We start from the raw sequence: 25,588 nt of genomic DNA, 5'->3' as shown, positions 1-25,588 counted from the left end.
TAACGAGTTTCGTAGTAAAATACAGATGCGTACGATCTTAGCTTCCAATCTAACCGACCAGGATAATTTGAGACACCCCTTTTTTGAAAAAGCTGTGCCACAAAGCTCAGTGGAGATTGGTGAGTGATTATGCACACGACAAATGAATTATTCACTTTTGTAATGGTAATTAGTATTCGATTGGTGGTGCAGCGCGCGGCGCGGTGTGCAAGCGTAATGTTCGCGACAACGTATAGCGTACCGCACGCTAAATAATGCGTTTTTTATGTTAAATCATTGTAAACTGTTGCGTGGGTTTATGCGAACTCCGTGAGGACTATTAAGAGGGTATTGGCACTTAATACAGCAGGATATTGATATCGTCTGTACGGGCTTTCGAATGAAAAGGGATATTGTATATATTTTTTCTGCGAACGAATACACTGTCATTTCATTACAAATTCATGCAGTGTGTGTTTAAATTATTGTTGTATTCAAAACCCTTTGTAATAGCAGTAATCTTTCTTCATCTTGTTAATTGTTCAATTAAACTGTTTTGTGTTGGCACACACTTGGTCGAGGTGACTCAGTTCAGAAAGTCTCGGCTCCATTTAAGTCCGAGACAAAGTAGTGAGATTCAAAGCTATCCTAAAGCGCTACGTCAGTAATAAGTATGCAAGTTTATTGCACCATAAATCTGTGAGATATAAACACTACACGGAAACAATGCGTAGGCAGCACATTTCCAATGCAGACACCAAACGCACAATATAAATTCAAATATGGCGCGAAAAAGCTTTCATAATGCAAACAATATTACTTTTAACCCGAAGATTGTGCAAATGGCGGCTGTAGCGAGTAGCCGGCCGCCACACACCAATATTTTTTTAATAACACCCCCACACGCGCATCCATATGATAATGGAGTCGTAAAAGCTTCAAACGAAATATGTTTTACTAATGTTTGCGAAACAGATCTTTATTGAAACGTTTTACGACGCCTTTTAATTTTAAAGGAGCCATAGACATTTTATTGGAACGTCGGCGGTGGCGAGCGCTGGAGGTCTGCTGCCGAGTCTGTTCTCTAAGGACAATAGTGTATGACAACAAAAGCACAGCGAGAAATGTTGACTTAGGAAGTCGAGTGAGGGAGCGTCCGAGATAGGGACCACCTACGCTTGGCGACTTGTATAAAGTGCCTCGCTGTCACAGCGAACGAAATAATGGCGTTTGCCGTATCTTCCGCGGTAACGAGCGCGATCGCATCCACGAGATCGAGTGGACCGCTCGGCACATCTAGCACGTTTATGATCGAGCGACGTGTTATTCTATACGACACGCTACAACATATTTAATGGCGTCTAACGTTGCTTTTATAGTGGACACAAATCATTCGAAATTAATACCCGTCATGTTAAGCAGACATTAGGAAAAGTAGCGGACTTTATTAATGTGGAGAGCCTGCGCATATCTCTACACCCGAGCGTGACCACCTACTGGCGAGCGTAGGTTTCTCACACTTATACAGTTTACTGGCCATAAATCAAGCGTTGATTAATCCGACAGAGATTTTATGTCACGTCCGAATTAAATGTGGCACAAGGGACAAATGAACACGTTTCTCCGATCGTCTGACTGTGATCAACGAATAAAACAAAAGATAAAAAGAAATGCGACTAAATGTAAATAATTGAGCTCCAAAAACAAGTCGATTCAGTTAATCTATAATCGATTTGTTGTCGTAGCGAACGTGTAGCGCAGTTCGTGACAGATTCAAAATCGATTACGCTCGGTTCGTGCGCTCTCGATACATTAATTGGAACGAAAACACTGCGAGCTTCGACAAATATCTTGAATAAGACGGTGTTATTTTTTTAGGCGAGGGACATGGCTCGTTAGGCCGCCACGCCTGCCGTCAGGCGCCGCGGCCAGCCTGTCACATCCTCGCATCTCCTCATTACCGATCAAATGGATGGGGAACACCGCGAGCGCCAACACGCTCAGCGCTTCTTCGCGACTAAAATAATATTATATCATAAGAGCTGTTATCGGCATAAAACGCAGCTCGTCACCAACAGGTGTGGCGTGTAACCTGATATTTGGGGACGCTATAAGCAGGGACGAGTGAAAAATGCTTCGCCGGATAAAACTGACAGGATAGCTGGTGACGAAAAAAAACTGTATTTTTCGTAGAATCGGTAGCGGAGACGTGAGATATTTGTAGTGATAATATTAGTTCTGCGGTGCTCTTCCATGAACCGTCGCGTTTCTGGGAGGGGTCGTTGGTGACATATTAATTACTAATAGAGCGAGATTTCTGTGCTGAGTTAAGCTACCAACACATATGAACGTATCACGTATTTGTTGAATGTGTAATGCTAAATGATATTTCTTCTGATTCAGTAACATAAGGAGATTGTATTCCATTAGCTAATTTAAGGTTTTCCATCGATATCGATGCGGCTTATGTGAGGAACAATTTTCATAGTCATGTTCGCAATAAGCGGATTGTGGCGGTTGGCTTTCGCGACGCAAATCATACCACGTTGGACGACCATACTCGTAATAAATGAGCTTTTAGTTGTCATATACTTGAAAGAAAATGAAGAATATCTGTATAAGTAATACATATCAACTTATTCAATTTCCGATACCTTTTTATCGTTAAATATAATAACGATATCGGAGTAAAAGAATTTTATCTGACTTTGATCATTTCATAGCTTTTTATTCCCCATTCCTATTCCAACGCTTTATGGTATTAATTTTTACCATTTTACATTTCACTTTTCCACGCACGACGTAAAGTGAGTTCTTCATTCGAAAAAAATACGAAGCGACGATCGCGTGTTCGGAATTCGAATTCATTCCATTTGACAGGTTTGCGTAACAAACGATAAAATTGTCGAAGCAATCAATATGGCGGCAGTTGAGAATCCGTTTAGTCGCATTTTATTATCAAAACACGTTGGATATTTATTGTAGACATCATCGGAGTGTTAAAACCGGTATTATGCTATACGTGACATAAATTTATATTTGTATGTTTTGGGGCCGAATATACATAAATCGACGAAGATTTGGGAATAGTGGAAAATATGAAATGCAAAGCAATTTTTTACAGAAACGAGTTGATTAAACTATTAATTTATCTGTCAGTAAAATTCTATTAATTTCGGTAGAGTTTCTCTAAAATTCTGTCTGTGTTAATAACTCTAAGGCTATTAATGAATTAATTTACAAAACACCAACGAGGGAAAAGTTTTAAAACATTGACAATAACAAGTTATTATTGATGACATTTGAGATCTACTTAGAGGATAGTCCCTCTATCCTACTTGAGACACGGTGAGGAAATTGAAATATACCTATATATTTCCTTTCAGTAATTAAGTATTAATTTATTTACTTAAAATATAACTTCTTTTAAAATAGAATGGGCTACTTGAGTTATCAATTGCCTGATGAAAAGCTCAAAAAGTTTTAAAGGACTTTAACCAACACCTGGGCATCAGAAATCACTGAACTGCTGGTATGTTCCATGTGTTGTGAAAGTGATCAGATAAAGGGCTTGATGAATTATTTACATTACTTAATTCATTTTATCATGAGCATTTGTTACATATCAGATGACAGAAAAGGCCACACTGAGACATCGGGCTAATTAACCTTATGTCAGACTAATTAGCCTTAATTAATGAGAAATATATTTAGTTCGATTATGTAAGAATAAAGCTTTTCATTGTTATTTGTGTATTTTTCTAACAGCGTTACGTATTAAGTTAAAATTTAACAAAAATTACAATTTTAACTTGGTACCTATTTTAAATTGGTACCAATTCAAAATTCCAACAATACAAACCAAAATATTTCTGCGTCATTACACTTGCGCTCCATTTACTTACTTAGACACCTACCGAGCAATGTGACAATATCGTCCATTTAAACGTGCTTCCTCGAAAGCCTCTAGAAATTGAATTGTAACGCACAAAGCGCCTCCTCACAATGACAGAGGCGATTCATCAAATTGCCAGGTAAAATGTTTACTTAAGGACAATTACAGTTAAAAGCCCATGCCAAATTCCATCATAAAGGCATCCCAGGCGTGCCGTATCGCCGCCGCGTCGTGCCATGAAATTGACTTTGTCACTGCCCATAAATCTTCCCGCCAAACGGGAAAAAAAGATGGCATCCAGCGAATGCGTCAGGATTCATCCAGCGGATGTTTACACAACAAGCTACGCGCACAATAATACACGTTTTTTGCGAATCTCTTTAGAAATTCTTTATTATGGTCTGAGGGATTCGCGCGTTTTACGAATTCTTTTGTTTATAATTACATTGTGTGGTCGAGTTGTCAAAACTTTTCAGTTTTTTCATGAAATGTTTCCAGTACCTAATAACTTTGTTGTGGCTTTTATTTCTGAAGCAATTTAGAATTTGGTCTACAGTTAATCTCGTAGGTACCTATCGATCCTAAACATAGTTTACTATTGATATTTTTTAATCCAGTTAATCAGCTTATTGGCAATAGAGGTCAGATAAATATGCATAAAAGCATCAGTAGTAAAATATTGGTTATTTATGTGCAAAAGACGAAGCTTCAATAAATAGTGATGTCATCTGCTTAGCATAGGACCGTCACGGCTGCCACCAGCATATGCCATTATCGGAAAAATATGATGTTTTTTAGCTGAGCAACGAATGAATTAATATCGGAGGGCAGTCGTCGCCTCTGGAGTGTTGCCAATAAATAGTTTGGAGGGCAAGTTTCTGCGGGTTCGGGCAGGCTATAACTCTTGCCCCCGGATGGCAATAAACGTCACGGGAGGCACTACCTAGCACTATCAATCCGGTTTTGCATCCACTATCTCTCGTCTCCATCTCGTCGCCATTTTGTGGCTCGCGCGCCAAAACGACGGGATCTTTGTCTCATGTCGCGGAGGTTTCACATGCGTAGGCAAACTTCGAAGTCAAAACAATGGGTTTCTTGGAGCTTTCTTTTTCTAGCCTTTTAGTAAAGTTTGAGGTCGAAGCAAAAACTCCAAAGAATGTCAAGGTCGCTCTTTCGCTTAAATTAACTGATAATTTCAGATCATTTAATCATATGGAATTGATTTATGGCTTGGAGCTCAAAATATCGCATCTTGCAGGATATTTCTTATTTAAAGAACCTTTAAACCTGTCAATAGAGAAAATAATAAAACGTTCTCTCAAAGAACGTCAAGTAATCCTCTGTACGCACGACTTTCAATATTTTGACTGATACAGGCGGATAATCCGCTTTAAAATACACTCAGCGGCACGGAATTTGGCCCAAACAAATACAAGTAGATATCAGCCCAGATAGCTGTTGTAAATTCTAATTTCATATGACATATTGTCAGTCCTTTCGTAATTGTTAATTAAAATACAGAAAAATGAGTGTCTGTTTAACTTTTGTAACACTAGAAACAGATTCCGTTGTTGGAACACAAAGCAGAAAGTTAAGTTTAAATTCAGATAGAAATTACCGAAGTACTAAGCACGTTACAAAAAAAAATTATGATTATGATCGTTTTTTGTTTCTCTTTTTTTCACAATTTGATCTGAAAATTACCCTTGCTGCAGCTCAAGTTGCTCAAGTAGTGTTGCTAAGACGTCAAGGGCGGAAGCAGCGGAAGATGGTTGAAACTTTAAGTGCACCGCGTACAAGTTAAAGATATGCATAGAAAATGTATGACCAGACTGGCCTTTACACAAGAAGACCAGAAAGTGGGGGTGTAAGGTGTTCGTCGGCGCACGACGACCGATTTATCGTACGTGCAATAATGAAAAATCGGTTTTTCACTGCGTTAGAGATACGCCAGCCTTGCAAACAGCAAGAGAAGTCAACGTCCGTAAGCGCACAATAAGAAGAAGGATGGAGGAACGGGATCTGCGTGCTCGAAGACCAACTCGAGGCCCGGAACTTCTCCCGCACTATCACATAGCCAGACTTAGGTTTGCAAGAGAACATGTAAATTAGAAGTATGACCAATGGAGTAAAATTTTATGGACCGATGAATGCAGAGTCATCTTAAGAGCTCCAGACGGCCGTGAATGTGAATGGAGAAAGCGCGGAGAATGGTTTCTTCCCACCACTACCAAGCAAACAGTCGGTTTTCATGGTGGGTCTATCTTGGTTTGGCGAGGCATAAACTCAGAAGCCCGTACTGAATTATTGGTTGTCGAAAGTCGTCTGACAACAGTGCAGTATATTGAAGAGATCTTTCAAAATCATGTTTTACCCTGTCAGGGATTCATAGGAAGTGAAGAATTTCGTATAATGAAGGACAATGCTCGACCTCACGCAGCTCTTTGCGTAACCGATTACTTGTTCGAGATTGGTATTCAAAAATTGGACTTGCCTGCAAGAAACCCAGCCATGAATCCTATAGAACATGTCTGGAACATGCTTAAAAGACAGGTCCAAGCAAGTCGTAACCCACCATGGACTCTTAGTGAACTGAAAACCGCGCTGGTAGCTGCCTGAGAGGAGATCTCTCAGGTGGAGATAAAAAACATTATCCAGAGCATGCCAGATTGTACGCAGGCAGTCATCTGATCAAGAAGAAGAAACACCCATTATTAAAATTCGATAACTTTCTGTTTTGTTAAAAATGTTGAATTTAAAAAGTTTATGGTGATTATTGCGGTACAGGACTCTGTTTTCTAACTCAATGAAACTTAATGAAAATCCTCACGTATCTGTTGTTCGTTAGTCATTTTCTTTTGGAAAATTAGTGTATTAAATAATTTTAAAATAAAAATTTAGATTTTTCATTTAAATAATGGTTATAAGGCTCAAATGTGCTTGGGCCAGATTCCGTGCCGCTGAGTGTATATTCTCTGCAGCCACTCACATAGAAATAAGACAAAAGAAACAATAAATACACGAGAGAAAAAGACAGTGTTGCCATAAGAAAAAAATACAAGACGAGGGTTGTCTGGGCAAAAAATGGTGGCGTATGGTGAACGGTCACTGTGGTCCGTTTGTTTAAATCTGTTTTACGATTGGTCGTAGGCAGACGGTTTATGTACGTGCTTGGTAAATTTAGCTTAGTAGCATGTCGGGAGTTGATTGTGGCCGTAAAATTGGCTAATTAGTAGAAGTTTATTGAGCAATTAGCCGATATTAATAGCTGTTTAAGTGGTGTTAACGGTTGTTTGTTTCGGCTGTTTTCAGATACACCTAATTTTGTTACAAGTTGTAATAAAAACGCTCGCGCCCACATTCTTTATCGTTTGGTTATTTGTACACGATTATCGTGTCTTGCTGTATTTACATAAAATAGTCCGAACCCAATTAGTTGGAACAACCAGCCTCATCGATAACTACGTGTTCTGTCTGTGGCCACATGACAAAGCATCTCATCTGAAGAATCTATCATTTTTTACCTCCCATAAAATAAACACAGCACTGACAATTTACAATCGAAAGCTAAAAATACAAACGTCACAAAACATGTCGCCGATGATTTATTTAACGCGATATTTATGTATAGCCGCGACAGGACGTGAATGGTGTCTGTTCCTTTTAGTTTACATTACTTGTGCACTGCACTTACGTCGTCTACAGGATCCTTAACACCACGCAGTAGAGTTCAAACTTGTCAAATTCTCAGTGCATTTAAATTTGTTGCTCCGAAGTTAACAAAGTTAAGTTTGCGGTTGTTCCACGTTTGTAAAATAACAGTGCATAAGGGAGAAGGTGTACCGTGACGGTAAATGTAAAGTTTGTGTGTTTGGACGTGGTGTGGGTGGTTACAATAGGTGCGCGTGGGCACGCGGGTGCGCTCGCAGCCTCGAGTCTCACCTCACTGTTTTTATGACGTACATTATGCATGCAGATTTCATTATAGATTAAAAATTATAAATAGTCGAAACGATCGTAACAACGCCTCGGCGGTGATCACCGCCAGCTGATGAACGATGTATGTTTTTTAAATTAAACGCTCGACATGAAATGTGATATTTTATCAATAACGAGTGTCATAAATATTTAGTGGCCAAGCCGTCAATTAAATCGATTGGAAACAGGCTTTTATTTTATAAAAATAGACGTTGAAGGGAAATTGATTCGAATAGCTGAGAAAACGACAAATTTTATCTGGAATAAGGAAATCACTCGGTGAATTACTTTCTTTAACAGCCCGTCCGAGAAACACAGAGGTTGGATAGTAAAGTGAAATAAGTGCCAACCAAGGAAATTGTTTATCCAGAGGTAGGCGTTGCTATAGTGGAGGTTATTGCGACATTTGAACCCGGAGCTCCAGACCATCTCTTACAGAACACCGCCTTGTTACGGGTTACACTGGTGACACCCTGCCAGCTATAAAATCTGGGTGCTAAAATCAGATTTCTTTTGTTTGAAATAAAAAGTCAGAGGTCTTTACTGGGATCATCTTGTAGATGGTGCTATAAATATATTATTTCACTATTGAACCCAGGACCAAGGTGTCAGTATTGTGAGATTTTTTTGATATAACAGTAAAATCTTGATCAACAGAAATTTTCCCTAAACACGTAACTATTGTCACAAATTAACCACTTCATTTAAAATCAGTTTCAAGATCTTCATTATTTCAAATCATCATTTGTGTCTGACGCCATTGTATTCCCATTCTCATATTTTTCCCATCCTAACGTATTATGTCATGCGTTAAAAAAACAACTTCCTTTGGCTGTCACTCGTCTTGTGGCAAGTCATTGGTAGAAACGTTTTACCATAATAAAGTATAATGTGTACATCTGGCTGGCAGGCGCTGGGTGGCGCAATCCTGACTATTTCTATAAGTTAAACAACGGCCCCCTTATATCGATTGTCATTGTCACTGCTCTATGGGCTACTATTGTCTCGTCAGTTTACTTAGAAATTACTTTCTTAACTTCTCCACTTGACGTATTGTACAGACAAACTATGACTTCATTATGGTCACTGTCATTTGAAGAACATACAACGTTTTCTTTAAAAATTGAATTGAATTTTAAAGTGAATACCTACTAAATAAAACAAACATGTTAATACATTAAGTTAATTAATGACCACAGCACGACACCACGCTATGACAAAACCTTCATTCGATTATGAGAAATGAAAAGATTATGAGATAACGCCAAGTCGTATCCCACACACATTTGTAACATTTAAGCGTTTTAAAATTTAATGTCCGTCGCCCGCATCCTTGTCGTAGTTAGAAAACAAAATGTCGTCGTTCGTTTGTTTGTTTTTGTTGTTCGAAAAGGCATTCGTCACGGGGACGAGTGACACCCCTTTCCTAACGTGTTTACTCATTGTCGGACGAACGTTAACTCGCTCCAACTCGAGATTTAGATAATCGATCGAAATCGGATATACTCGATGCCTGCATGTGGGAAGGCTGACTGTTAGTGTGTTCTGTCTATATCACGATTAGTTGGAATTTCGTGAATAAGAAGATTGTCATGTCCGTCTACAGTATTTTATAACGGACGATTTGTTTTAGAAACCGTCCCAACAAGTTTTATATAAATGATGGCAAGTTTGTAAATCAATAAAGAATTTGTGATATCATTTACATTCTCAGGTTTCCTAAACACTTATTTTAGGACAAGTTCCCATTGTATAAAGTTCCCATTTTGTATTAATTGACGACCCTTGTCACAAGTCCCAAACACAAGAGATGACGTGACAAAACAGCTTGAATGAACAACTGCATAACGAGGCAACAGTCACATCTTTAGAATTTCCTCACAAAAAATAACTAAAAAGAGTTTTATTAAAAACCACGGCTTAAAACAAACGAAGCACTAAATCAAACCGCAGGTTTACGATCAGGTAGACGAGTTATTAGTAAAACGTACGGGACGTTATAAATTTCGGCTGGAGGCTCTGAAGCTCAGTTTAATAGAATCATTAATATACTGGAGGGCGAAGCTACCACTGAGTCATGCGAGGCTTGTTATCCTGTACGACCTTGGAGGAAGGTCGCGAGCTATCGATTATACATGCAAGTCTATGCACTGCACTATCCTTGGTACAGTTAAGCTGAGCCAATCAAACGGATTTACTATAATAGTTGGTAACCTACTCCGTATGCAAATGCAATTGTTGCCATGAGTTAAGCGAATTAAATAGCACGACAGAAAGAACAGTAAAATAGTTTTATAGTGTCATAAATTATCCTACACTTGTTCTATAAAATCGTCGATATTACAGCAGATGCAGAATGTGTAACACGTGCAAAAACTCCAGAATAAATTGATGGTAATATTGGAACCTATGCCGGCGTCGGTATAAAATTGAACGAAACCCAGCCTCTATGGTATGGGGTCTATTAGTATTGCCGGCATTAATTTGCATGCAGATTAAAGTATTCCACACAGGTATAGGCAGCAACGAGGTGATTTTATTAATTTTCTGCGAGTCCGAATCACAGGTCGCGTTGTCACTAACGAGATTCCAGCTTTTGCGATAATTGCTTTCAATGTTATTGCTAGAAGTGTGAATGATAACATTAATTAGTTTTATAATTTATAGCATGTTTATTAAACACTAGCTTTAATTAAAGATTAGGCATAGAGTTTACATAATGTTTTAACCGCTAGAATGTTGTGGCTAGATCGTGATGCATTGTTGCATAGTGTGGACCTAGTTGCTCTCAATATTATATTCATAGAAATTCATTATTTCATAGAAATATGCGGTTTCTATTATGTTGTTATTAATTGTAATGTAACTATGTCAATATTAATGAATGAAGGTTAATGTTTAATGCATGTTGCAACGGTAACTATAAGAGAATTCCAAGGTTTACATAAACTAAGTTTTACTTACATTACTCTTCAACAGCGGGAAATATAAGCAGCTTTTGATCTGTGGACAAAAAATAAAGGTGTTGTTAATACATACAGTATGCAAATGATACACTGTGATGTTATTTTATTAAATATTTGGCGCTTTCAAATTATGCAGGTCTCGGCGGGAGCCGGCGGTATATACAATGACAGAATGCGGTGCAGTTTGTTTCAGATTTATCCTGTGTTTATAATTCATTAAATACTTATTGGGAAACCATGATACGTCATAAATGTTGGTGTTGTTTATGTTGAGAGTAACACCGAAATTTCAATTTTATTATTTACTCTGTAAAGCGGGCATGACGTATCGACGTTAGACATCTGAATAACATTATTGAAATGTTCGAAGTATAAAGTTGTTTTGAAACTGTTTGAAACTGTAAATGCAAACAGCCAATTTTATATTTTTCAGTGATCTGACATGTTAATGGCGTGGCAGTAAAACAGTCAGACTTACGAGCATGTATTGATTGTAATACAAACACTCTGATTTATCTGCTATGGTAGCGTTTCAAAACAAGATCTATGTTTATCGTAATTCCAGCGAATTGCGAAAACAACGAGCTCATTCTTGTAACTCCAATCTCAAACATTGAAACATTATCCTCGAGCGATTAAATTATCGTAAAATACGAAATAATCGTTACTGTATAAATTCCTAAACGTATACTTTATCGTTTTGATTCCGAGTGCGTCGTTGGACTTGGAAAACATAATTTTTAAAGGCCCTCCATTATCCCCCTGGGCCGAGCAGCTGTCCCGCCGCGGGACGCCATTTTTTCGACCATAAATATCAATTCTCACAATCCAACAAAACGCATTCGTATTTATTTAGGCGTCACAAGTCGCGGTGTCTCGCAGGGCACGCATTTGGGACCACTTCCTTTTCCTTTTGCAAATAATCTATTATGCTGGTGAATGAGTCGTAAAGGTGTGATTTATATTGTATTTAACTCGTAATGTTACTTTATTTATTGTTTGGGTTGGAAAGTCAAATAATTTTAGTGTTGCCAACTGAAGTGCACGCGTATATGTAAATGAAGAAAAAGAATACGCTCGTAAAGTGGGCGATCATTTATTCAGTGTTTACTGTGAGGTTTAGTACACACGACTTATATAAAATAAAGAAACTAAGCAAGTTGTGAATGCTAAAAATAAAATAGTTGGCAATGAACCGAGCAATTTAAGCAAGGTTTAAAATAGGATTTTATTGTTTGAACGTAATAACTGGGGACTTGGAAGTGCGGTCGTTCGGAAGTACATAATATTAATGACTTAATAGTTAAAGTTTAAGTGTCGGCCAGACAAGTTTGAACGGCCGGAGTGGTAAGTAATTGGTCGAGTAAGGCGGCTATCGGAGCGATTCCGAACACTTAGCTGTGCCAACACAATTACGTTTAAATCTATTGGATGGCCTCCCAATGGTCTTTAGTGATTTTAACTTTATAAACTTAATTCCAATGACTTAAGTTATATTGATGTTCGTTATTCTGTTTGCTTAAGTACTCAGCTGGGTTAAGTGCTCTGGTACTTTCGGAATCATTTAAGTAGCAAAAAGTATAGTTAAATATGACAATCATTATAGTCTAACGAGTTTCATAAAGACTATAATGTCATATTTATAGGTAGCTCCAACAAGTCTTTTATTGTAGAATATTTTAATTTCATAGTATCAATATCTTCTGAGAATACCGCCAGGAATTTAGCTCTTAGAACGGCGATATTATAATAAGATGAATATTTGATAACATAAATAGCGTATTATGAGAACACGTATTCTTCAAGTATTCCTTGTAATAAGATCAGTTATGACTATCGATAGTCTAATTAGAGTAAATGTTTTTGTAATTGCTTTAATGTTTTCAAACATTAACTCGTTATTTTATCTTTATTGTTTTTTGTTATTTTAAGACAAGAAAATGTCCTTGTCTTCTTCGCATGCATGTTTATTTTTATCCTGTGTCTGCTTCTTGTTATTATTTCCCCAGTTGCAGTCACTGTGAAACACCTAAATAATCACTACCTATGTACCTATAGAAGTATTGTTTAAGGGTCCTACCTTTTAATTATATTTTGTGCTTATATAATTTTGCTGCCCTGAATTATGTCGTCTAAATCGAACTGTACAATTATTTTTCAATTTACTCCCAGTTCTCTTTTTCGCAACGTCTAAATATCCCGCTTATCATAAACTGTGACCTGCTGATACACTTGTAGTATCGCAAATAGGTCTCAGCGCTAGGTATCCTACATACGAGAGATGACGTACTCTCCATATCTGAGGTCAAGCGGCGCCTGCGCCGATAACGTATTCAAATACCTCGCTTTTAGCAACAGGAAATGTACCAAGATTTATTACTGGCCTGAAAGCATTTCTGGCTTGATTTAGAGCTGAAAACGTGAGTATTCGCTGTTTAACATTCAGACGACGGCCGGGAGAAAAGGGCCGAAGTGATTGACAAGGAATTTGTCAACTGGAGTAGCAGGCTCGTGGAATGTTAACAGGGGTTGAAAAGAATGGGAGACAGGATAGTATTTGACATGACGGGTACGTACTTGAGACTTTAATAAGTACAGAATGCATAGTATAGGAAGGAACAATGACAGAATTTAATGATTCTATAAATGAAGAAGGATAAAACCGTTACTTAAAAACGTATTAGATTTAGAAAAGATCACCGTGATATAATAAATACAAATCTTAACAAGAGATTAAAATCTTTACACAAACTAACTAGTTGATGTTTACAAACATTTAGACAGTCCAAATTGTCGCAGTGACAGTGATGCGACTGCTATGCAATTAGTCGCAGTCGGGTTACATAACCGACTCACTAACGAGTCGCACCACTCAGATTAAATCAACTGATTACGAACTAATTCTGTCACCGACCTCTGGATTACTAGCATTGTCTTATACTTAATATTAACAAGGACAAGCACCAATTGAAAGTAAACTTTATTTGTTTTAGCCTAAAGCATGATTTGGATTGGAGCTGCAATGCCTAGATTTCAAATCCTGAATAATGTCTAGCGATATTGAATGCTAAGTCGAGACAATAAAGTTGAATTTGAACTGAAAGATAATGTAGAAAACTAAAGTGTTGAAACCTAGGATATGTATGACACAAGAGTTGAATAGGCCGTTAATGTGATTCATGTTAGTATAATAGAGTTAGATCGAGGCGCGAAGGATTATGTTAAATGAAATAATTGCCTCGTTTATGAATCAAGGTTAAACGGATCGTTGACAGTCGCCCGGCCGTGTAACACTGGTAGTTAAACACCTACTAAATACGAATCCATTATGAGCAACGCATTCTTGGAGCGTCAAGTCATTGACAAACAAATAGCTCCTAAGGAACTTCTTACCGCACTCGGATAAAGAGTAGCATAGGTCCTTTCTCAGACTTCAGACGATTTGTGTATTAAGTACCCATTTAAATCTGCTCAGTAGTTATGGCATTAAAGCTAGAAAGACAGAGCTATTTTAAAGATTTACCTACAGTTTTTTAACTAAATTATTTACAGGAAAAATAGCGCGTACTTAAGAAGGAAATAGTTGAGGTTTATAAATAAAATTCCGCGCGTAAAGCCGGTGGTATTCGTAAGTTAGCTGAAGTAATTCGGGCGCGGGTTCCGCATAATTAGAGGTGAACCTCTAGGGGCTCATTGCTCATTAATAACCCAGTAATTGAGCTTTCCTACTATTTCTAATTAATGTCTCAAGCTCACCGATGTCGTTTAATTATGTATTCGAAGCTTAATTAAGATATATCTTGAGGAAAAATCGAGGCGATTTAATTGTTTTAAAAGTCGGGTTGGACGAAGATGTATGCTTCATTAAATACGTTTGGTAAAACCTGGGATTTATAATGACAGACGAAAGAAACGTCTGGATTATTGCTGAAGAACTTTAAGTTTTCCGCATCAGGTACTGCTCCTTCAAGAAGCTATAAAAAGATGAAAGACAGAAGTACTCATAAACTTCTGGAGCATTCTGTTCGGTCTGGTTGGTATTGTGAGCCATTGTTTTGCAGCTAAACCCGTTTTAGTAAGATTTGTTTGAAGTCTCCTCAAACCAAAGTACCTATGAGCTATATCTAATAATACTCAATTTTATTATTTATGGTACTGTCTATATGGAAATCTAAATGTCTCTTTTATAGCATCTTAAATTTCTTGCTACCGAGTTTTCGAAATCGAATATTTTAAAATCGAATAGCTATTGATATTGATACTTCACTTCGATACATACACGTGCAATAAAACGTATGAACATTTAACGACCCTGTCAAAACAACGGTACGGTTTAAAACAAAATGATGAGCAATAAAAACTCCGGCGCAGGCGATCATATGTCGATATTATCGTGAGATCGATGCTCATACTACTGGACATCACTGGGTGTCACATTACGACACTACGCTCAACAACTATGGACGCACTATTCATAAATCACTAGTACATTGCTGCGTTTGTACAGGCTTTATAAAAAGTGTTCGTTTAAAACCAGCGATGGTTATCGAAATAAGCTTTTAAGCGATAATGCCGTTAGTTTCGTGGTGAGCCTGTAATGTTTTTGTAGTGTGTAGAGCAGACATTAGTCAGCGGGTTGTCGCTATATATCACGCGATACCATCAGTCCGTTTGTCCGTGTATTTTTTATTAATATTTTTATATTGTTAAGTGACGTTTTCCTATGTGGGTTGATGCATTGTTCATGTTTTTTCTGTCCACGTTGTCTCTATTAATTTTGTTAACAAGATGTTTGAATAAAACTGGTAAAGTAACTGGTCGTGTGTTGTATTAATCAGTCTTATCATTGAGATTTATAAGTCTGGAGTTGAACGACCTTGGAACACATTGAAGCTAACTCCATTTATTATACTCCTCTATGTACTCTCCCCATATACTCCCTTATGTACTGTCCTCATATACTCCCTTACGTACTCTCCCCACGTACTCCCTTATGTACTCTCCCCATATACTCCCTTATGTACTTACCCCATATACTCACTTAAGTATTTACCCCATGTACTCCCTTATGTACTTACCCTTTAAACACCCTAATGTACTTACCCTATATACACCCTTATGTACTCTCAAAAGTGTTACATATTATTTTTTTTGGACTTGAAGGAATACTGCAAAAGTTTTAAGATTTCACTTTTATTCAATATTGAGTAAATTTAATATACCTAATATAACCTACATTTTACTGGCGATTATCTCTTACGTTCAGATCATCAAAAAGGGACACCTTAGGTAGACACCATAAATTATGTTATGTACAGAATATATTAAGTCTTTGCCTATTAACCCTTCTAAAACGATTAAACGTAACACCAGGCCAAAAGGTTACTTACCTAACGGTTTTATTACACATTCATTTTGCCTGTGTAATAAATTCTAAGTATGGCTACACACATATACGTCTACAAAAGACCCGCATATGAATCCCAAGTCCTAATATTTAGTAGTCGCACTAGTAAAAATGAGAATTCAAAATTTTAATTCGTCATAAAAAAACTAGGCCGAAGTGGATTTCCTAAAACCTAAGTCTAGACGGGTTATGACATCCTATCTCCGGCACATATGAATGGCTGTAATTAGGCGTAACATTCGGCCGTTTATCATTAAAGGCTCTCTAACTAATGAGCTTCTAGTTATTAAACTGGTCCTTTCATACGAGCTTTTATGAAGGACCCGCGGCAGGGCTGCCACGCACTCGCGCTCTAGTGGATACGTTAGTTAATTTTTTCAAAGTGAAATTATGTTTGAGGATGTCGTCATTGGGCTCATGACATAGGTAAGTGTAGTTACAGCAAAAAGTTAGCACTTAAAAATTATCCCTAAAATTAAAATCCCTTTTGATCTCTCCAGCATTGCCATCTAGCGTGGCAATGCTGCCAGTCTTTTGGGGCACACTCCCGGTCGGCAGCAATGTTGAGCTTTTTGATGCTTTTTAATTTCAATGTAAATCCTATTCATTCAATTCAATATTTCAATGTACCTCTTTTATTGTGTTATTTTTTATAAAAAAACTTGTAAATAACTCAATACATTAAACAATAACAGATGTATGTATCACATACATACATAATTTTAAGTAAAAAAGCAGACAAAAATACATCGAGATGAAGTAGGTATTCGCCAACCCTACACCATGCTTAGATCCCAAGAGGTGGTGAAATTATTTTTACTCGCGAGCCGACGAAGCTGTGCAGAAATACATTTCTTAATCCTTAATTAATCATTTTAAAAAGAGGGATTACATCGCCTCGCACGGAATTAGATTAAAAGTTAAAAGGCTTATTAAATTAATGCGTCCTTTCAGGGCTTTCAGCGGATCTTATCAGTCTATTGGGTTCCACGTAACAAGTTGTTTGAGGAAAATGCTGTATCTATTTATATATCTGATTATGATTAGGTTAAAAGTCATGATCAGATCAAAGTTCATTAAACCTGAATGTCTGGTGTTTGCAAGGAAACTTGTGTCCTGCGTGTTTTTTATAGGATTACCTCTTACCTAATTTATGGAAATAAATAAATTACTTCAAATGAAGAAGCGGGTATTTTGTGTTGATCTTTTTAAAAAAGAAAGTGTCTTTTTAATAATCTTCCAAGTCTAATAGTTTTCTTAAAAATTATCTTCGTATAAATCATCATTCAATATCCCAATTTCCACACTATCAGTAGCAATCGCTGGCAGTGAATATTCCCGGGCCAGGTGCGCGCGCGCATTTCTCTTGCATCGCACGTTCCACAAACAAGTGAGATATCATCGCGTCTGATAACAGATCGCCGTACAACACTGTTCTTGTGTTGTTAGATATATACTGTTGAACAACTCCTGGTTACATGCGTGAATCATGCGCCCGCGCCGCTGGGGAATAGCTACCGGGTTGTAAAGTAGTAGCTAGTGTGCTAAGTTATTGTTTTCTAGGCTTGAGATATCTATCTATCCATTTTATCTATTTTGTGATCGTAGAGACAGGAGTCAGGACTGTCGGGATTACTTTACATAATATGTAAATTCAAATATATAAATAATATAAATAAAAATAACAATATATTATATTGTACACCAACTGTAGAGGTATTTCAGTGTAAATGGAAAAACTTTATTTTTAACGGGCTATAAATGAAAACTGAGAATTTTGGAAATGAGAGTCTAAAGAGAGATCTTTTGTGTAGTATATTGCTTCTGTGAATAATCAGAAATATATTTACATAATATAATCTATCTAAAATTTATACATCTCTATCAAAACCTGAGTCTCTGCCCAGTAATAGATTTTCGTCGAATCCATGACTAACCTATTTATTATACAAGTTACTAGAAACCATTCAATAACAAACGAACTTAAATAGATATCCGTTTAACTTAGCATTCAGTGGCACGACAGTTGCGCGATTATTGCTCCACAAGCATGCATGCATATAACTAGTTTGCATTGTATGCAGCTATTTTTGTAGTGAGTGAAGAAAGTGCTTCCTACCATGATTCATGCTGGAAAGAGGGCAGGAGATTCCTAAGTGCTTGATGTTCTAGATTGGTTAATTGCTAATAATAATGTAATTCGGTTGTTTTAGTTTATAGGTGCCAATTTAACATCATCGGTTAGCTAGATTTACAGCTGGGGATACCCTAACCGGAATCAAGCAAACCGTTTTTGAGTCAGCGAAATGATTTGTCTATAATGTTAGGTTTCTTGATGATTTATAATAAGAATATATTCCTTAGCATCTCGGGCAGGCTACGTTAATCTACTTTATAAAAACAATCGAAACCCAAAAACCAAAAAAAAAAACTGGTTAGAAAACCAAACAAAAGAATGACACTATTTTATCGCTAAAAATAAATCTAGAATCAATTAAATCTTCATTCCTACTACCTGCGAATACCAAAGTTTAATATCAACAACATTAACGAGCCTGTCAGCAGCTAATATACGGCGTGCCTTCTGAAAAGTAGCGCGGACTCATCTAGACTTCGACAAGCATTGCCCGCGGCTCCGCCTGATTTATATTCACTGAGTATACAAGTTCCGTACAATTCGTTTTTTGTTTAGCAAGTTGGTTCTGAGCTTACGACTGGGTTGCTGAGTATGAATGTGGTAATGTAACGCCTTAATTGGTGAGTATTTATTCTCAAGCGTAAGACACTACAAGCTATATTGTCAGATTGTACCACTTGCTACGAATTTTATCTATCTATCTAGGTTAGCATGTTTGCTAACTAATAATAAATATCACCTTGGTATCAATACCGTGCAACTTATATTTACAGCAGTGGTTTAGATTCTGCGACAGAAGTTTGATATTGTGAGAGGTCTTCCGTGAGCGCAAGTTAAACAGCTTTTGGTTAACCACTGGATTCTTCAGAAAACAATATACAGCAACGGCTTAGGCGAGCGCTCTACAAGACATTGATACTCTACCGCGAGGGTCGTGTGTAGGACATTGAGCAACCTTTGCAAGTTCGTCTACGTGGCTCCTTCAAGATTTGGTGATAGCTCCAACAAGATAAACTGTATTTACACACTTACTACATATACTTGTGTTAAATTCTCCACTGGAGTAACCCTGGCTTTTCCAAATTCGTGGGAATTTTCGCAATTTTCCTCATGAGAACAAGAATCTGTGTTATGTAGGTTAGGATTGCGAAAAAATGTCGCTCTTTTTTACGAAAACGTTTCCAAGGTAAGTGAGGACGACTGAAAGATTGTAATCTGCTTTTTATATTAGTTTTTTTTGGTAAATTGCAAAGCTTAGTTGACGTTTATCTTAGTTTTAGTTTCGTAGACCATTGCTATTAGAAATGCTCATCTTAATAAGTATGTATGTAAATGTAATTAACTGCAGTGTTCATTTGTCTGGTTGCTCTATCTATATAAACCGATTGAAATGGCATTTGCAACGAAGATGATATGTTTTTTTGGGGTTGCATATGTGGTATTTTCTATAATTACTTTCTTCTACCAGACCTACTGGTAACTTTAGTAATAAAGAAATTCTACTACCTACATTACTCTAAGCTACATTTTTAGTAGAAAATATATCCAGTTTCCTCCTCAGCAGGCAAATACTTCCCGTGGGCGTGTCGGTTACGTATGAGTCCGTATATTAGCGCAGCAGTCTAGACCAATGTATTGCTCCATACATCCTGAGGTTCCCTCCCGTGTCGGGGGAAACGGGAGAAAAGAATAGGAATACATGGCTGTATGTTCAATTGAGTTTTAGTTACTAAGGTGTTTATTTGGTTGTGTGTATAGTTGATTTATGTCGGTGTTTCTCAGATATTGACTGAAGGAAGGTTATTTCAGGTGAATCTGTGAATTTATGCTGCATCTTTTTGTTGCGTTCTCAATAAATATAGTATTTTTTATGATGGTATGCAAAAGTATTAAAAGTAAAACTCACTCGTCTCCTTTTTCATTCAGTAGGTATTCGAAGCTTTTCAGAAAGCTTCATTTCAGTATCGGAAAAATCAGGCTCATTAAGAAAACACGGAACTAGGTCGCTGGCACGACTGTTTTTCTTAGAACTCTATTCATGAAGGAATCTATAATTGTTAATTGCGAAAGCTGTATAATAAATAAAATTCAATTTAACAACCTATCCAATTTAACTCCAAGTGTTGCCGAGGATTGTATGAGAAAAATAAAGAAATAGAAACCCGTTTTGCGTGCGTTGTTTCACACAGCTTTTAGCACGCACAAATTGTATTTATTCAATTTTATTGCAGTGTGCACAGCACCTTTTCTTATTTCTCCAACCTTCGAACAGAACAAATACATTTAAAATGCTTATCTGTCACGAATGTAATCGCAAAAACTATAATCCGGATGTGACAAAAAGGGCAAAGATCTGGTCACAAGTCAAACATGAGCTGATAATCTTTTGGTCACAAAAAATGGACGTAAACTGTGACGGGCGATAAGCAGCTCCACGATCCGTCCCTGACAGGATCATACCGAGTATTTTTTAAATGTAAATATAAATAGTTGAGCCCAAAGATTTTCAAAGAATAGTCAGGATTAAGCAATGTTTTAAAGAGAATTTTACGCAATACCACGAGTGGAAGGATTAAGAAATAGCTTAGTAAATTACATCTACAAATTAGTTGTTTTACAGCAGTTTATAATTAAACAAAATAATATAACAAAATAATTGGCAAGATTTAAATTTAACTTGACCTATGCTCCGAAAATATTAACGCGAAAGGTACGTTCTATTAATTAATACTATAGTAGCAAGCTCAAACGACAATTAATGCCACACATTTCAAAGTTTAATAGTCGATTTCGATGCACAGCTTAATAGTCCATGTTCACCCACAATTCAACTGCCATTTCAAAACGCATGAAACACTAAATAGCAAAGCCATTCAACATTTATCCGGAATCGCTTTATCTCAGGTAAAGGCGCATGTGTCAAATATTTTGACATTACCAGCCGTTTGTGCGTCTGTCCCCTGACAATCGCTGACATTTGTATTGTCAAACGAATAGTTTTGACATTCCTTTGTTGAACACAGATATAGATAGGACAGTGTGCACCCAGCTTTATAAGTGACGCGTATTGTGAACAACATTAGAATGGATTTTGGAGAAGAATGGAACCAATTAAATAGGGAATGCATTGATTGTTATCTTATTAGTATGATTGTGATCGTATGAATTAATTTGTATGCGTTTATCTATGGTAATGGAAAGTTGTGAAATGGTGTGTATTTAAATAGTTTTTTTTGTCACATTATCTGTGCCTATTAATTGTTTGTGAGCATAAGCTAGCTGATGAAAATTATAACAGTTCTTCGATTTTTAGTTTATCGTTTACTTGTTAGTAGATTAAGGAAAACTCTTAAGAAAGTGGACTGTGAGACCTTAACAAGCGGATATGATATCGAAGCGTTAATATTTAAAAAACACAAGATAATCAGCTATACAATTTCAATAAGAAACTGTCAGTGTAATGCTAATTAACGACAACTACATCGTGATACAGAATAAAGAACACGTTACTGTGAAAACTCGCAGTTTGGGGATATTTTTCCACACTTGATTAAGTTAGTTTCACCTTTTCACTGTCCTCATTGGAACTTGGAAGTGATCAAGCGTCAGAATAAGTAAACAATACAATTTAATTTTTGGATTTTAATATGGGATATTATAAATTGCATATCAAATAAATAATTGCCTATCAATAAATACTCATCATTTATATTCTTTTTTACATCAAATAACTTACTTCACTACAAATAAACTAAATGTCTAACAAAACTCAAACTGCAGATAATTCGAAATTATACATCAATATGACATAACTTTTTTCTTATAATGCAATACAGTTAAATTTATTCTTGTACAAAAATACTAGATGCAAGCATTAAATACTGACTGCACAGCAAATTTTCCATATTTCATAGCAAAATAACTATCCCAGTCGCATATTAACCAGTAAGTACAACAAAACCTGTTCATCATATTTGTCTTAATTTTCAAGAAGCCATGCTCGGCAAATTTTATGATTATTATAACAAAAAAATCCTGTCACATTGCATTATTTCTAAAAACAGAACAAATTAACTGAAAAATTGAAGCTAGTAACGAAAACGAATCGCTGCAAAACCGACTCCACGTAGTCTTGTTTGCCCTACACCCCTAGAGTGCAATTCAAAACCGCGTAGGCGCGGAGGGGCGAGGCGGCCTGCGAGCTGAGGCGCAGGTAGAGCGTGAAAACCATCTGCGACGATAAGCTCGTAAGGGACCGCCGGAGCCCCCCGCAGCGCCGGAGCCGTGACAGAAGCCATGCTGCCATGCATTGCTGCATGTTGCATGCTTACTTCCATGTTGCATGCCTGCTTACATGCTGCATTCCTGCTTGCATGCTTCAGGCTTGTTAGCATGCTTCTTACAGGAAAATGAAAATTCCAAAACTATGCCAAAAGATGATTTTGACTATAAACATTCTGAAATATGATAGTTCTGCCTTTTAATGAGTACTTATATGAAGTGTATGCCAAAAGGAAGTACTGACAATGACTAAAAAGTGCCTATTGGGCAAACAAGGAAGCGTGGACGCTTATTAATAATTCAATATATTACAATTTTGTATTTAATTTTATATTTTTTTCTCATTATGTGGTATTAATAAATAATAAGATGACTGTGACTAATAAAATGCTGTTTTATTCAGAAAAAAAACTGCTGTAAATAATATAAAAATAGAAGAAAAAAGAGTTAACATGTATAATGTGCATTAAGATTGCTAGCTGTGCATTGATGAAAAAGCTTTTGCTTTAGGAAAAATCGCTGTACGCTGCGAAAATAAATTGTAGTGTGTTTAGTGATATTTTGAGTTGAATATTTTGCTGTGCAATCAGTAATTTTGATGGGAATTCGGAATCTTATTGCATAGAAAAAGGATATTTTTTGATTTGCGTTTAAATACTACCCTTTTAATATTAAAGTTATGATCGTCTTAATTTTTTTAATGTTTTTGACTTTGATCTTTGTCTGATTGACCTGACGTAAAGGTAACATAATATGTAATTAAATTAATTTTATTTCAGAAATATATCAACTTTTGTTCTATCCAATTAACAGTCTGACTTTAAAAGTCCACGTAAGAAAAAGTGCAGCAACTTAATTAATCCAACACAAACCCAAGTATGTGAAGGCTGTACTGCCGAAGTGATCAGACTAGGCCAGTATATCACGGCGACACTCGCGCTATCTACCGGCATTAATCGGCGACCGGTCACGCAACGCCAGTAGTCCCACACGCAATTAAACTTAAATCGACCATTATAGGTTTATTGATCAGGGAATTGTTGAGAAGGGAATTTTAAATACTTAAGTTGTGGAAGAGGACAAGATTTTTTTGTTTCGTCAAAATGATGAAAATGTCAATCAGATTGTGTTTAATTGGACCCAAGTACATATATAATGCCATTGTGTCTCTTCTGGTTTGTATAAATTTTTTAGGTGGCAATTTTTATCTTAAAATGTTACTAACATAAATTGCAGTAATTTTTACTTTGATCAGGTTTAATTAATTAGTAATTACTGAGATTCTAAGTGTAAATCGTTATGAATTTAAACACAACTGGCGAAATAGGTTAACCAATATTATCTTGTCTTAAAACTTTTAATGCATGTCTGTATTTCCGTTTCTTTGTGCGTCAATCATTAGACATTCCATTAAATACATTGACTGTATCTTATATTTCAATGAACACATTTGCATAGTTAATTAATACAATTGTGTCAGGCACGCGCTCTGTAAATAATTTGTAAAACAAGTTTATTTAGATAAAACATTAACACGTAAATACATTTTGTTTATAAAAGCTTTGATTAATCGCATTTATTGGTTGAATAATTTTAGTTTATTTTGAGGTGGGATAATTTAAGCAATTTGTTTGCCTGCGTATTCGACCATTTGGTTTTATATTTTATTAGTAAAATAATGATGAATTATTTTCAGCTTATTTATTTTTAAAGAAATAAAAAACGAGTGAGTAGCATAAATGAATAAAACATTTATTCTGTGAATTTACGTAAGAGTGTTGGGCAAATCATCAACACTGAATACATTTATTTAAATATATTTAAATAAAAGTGTTGTAACCCAGACTGGTAGATACTTTCAGCAGATAGCCCAAACGACCGCCGCGTTCAGCCACTGGTCACAGAGTAATGTAGATGCGCCACTCTACGTAAATGTATGTTGAATATTTTAATATTAATTTTAAGTGGCAATGCACTGTAACTGTCGATTTTTCAGCCATTAAAAAATATACATTGTTTTTTATGATATTTCAGACAACAGCTTTATACATTCAATTTGGGGGCAGTAATATTTTTCTGTATTTCACTCGTGAACTTCTGCACACACCTTATACAAGTAGCTTGTACTTCTCTCAAGTTCTAGCTAATTCCTTATGTTTGTTGCAATTGGTACAGCATTTTTACCTTGGAAACGTCACAGACATTAATTACAATATGTTCGTATCAGGAAGATAACTCAGTAAACAGTTTTACGTTTTATCACTAATATCATACATATCATAGTAAACTGACCTAAGCTATCTATGACTTCTGCATAATCTTTGTCCCCAGTTATCAGAGTTCGAGCATCAGGTCACAGTCCTGGCGGCATTAAGATGGCGATAGCAGCCTGACCGACTGAACGACAGTGCTCAGTTCAGCAAGGATTACTGGCGTGTTGGCGGGAATGCGACGAGGTTGGAGTAATGGCTGCCTTTGGGGCACGCTACTGTTTTGTTTTGCTGGCATTGGTGAAAAGGAATTCACTTTTTGCAGTTTACTTGGTTAGATCTTCCTGATCTCTTATTAGAACAATCAGATAATTTCAAATAAGAATATATCTAGAAGTCTATATTGAAGTAGGTCAACAGTATCAGTTTTTCTAAAAAAGTTTTCTAAAAGTTAAATGTTCTAGAACAAGTCTTTATTTCAATAGTTTTCTAATTCGTCTATCTTTCATTCGTAATTATGAGTAGAGTACTGGCTAAAAATAAATGTGACTTAACATTATTTTTTCTTATTTTAATAATAAGAAAAATATATAATCAGCATCTCGTAATCAACGTAATCGAAACCAAACAAGTCAGATAAAAATCTCAAAATACATCACATCTGAACTACAGACATTATACTGAACAAAGTAAGATAACATCAAGTAACTTAACTCGACAATAACTTAGTCACAG

General features: G+C 36.4%; 1 protein-coding gene across 1 annotated transcript in view; it reads right to left on the bottom strand.

Moving 5' to 3' along the window:
* LOC110375969 (frizzled-2) overlaps positions 1-25,588 on the bottom strand; it is a 159,955-nt gene that overhangs the window by 42,274 nt on the left and 92,093 nt on the right. Inside the window, exon 4 of the mRNA XM_049850604.2 lies at positions 10,817-10,855. The gene's annotated coding sequence lies outside the window, so the exon portion shown is untranslated. The remainder of the gene's footprint in view (positions 1-10,816; positions 10,856-25,588) is intronic.

Source organism: Helicoverpa armigera, chromosome 11 (genome assembly GCF_030705265.1).
Source record: "Helicoverpa armigera isolate CAAS_96S chromosome 11, ASM3070526v1, whole genome shotgun sequence".
In the NCBI taxonomy this organism is placed as follows: Eukaryota; Metazoa; Arthropoda; class Insecta; order Lepidoptera; family Noctuidae; genus Helicoverpa; species Helicoverpa armigera.
The sequence above is the reverse complement of the archived record's forward strand: the minus strand, read 5'-3'. Positions and strand labels throughout refer to the sequence as shown.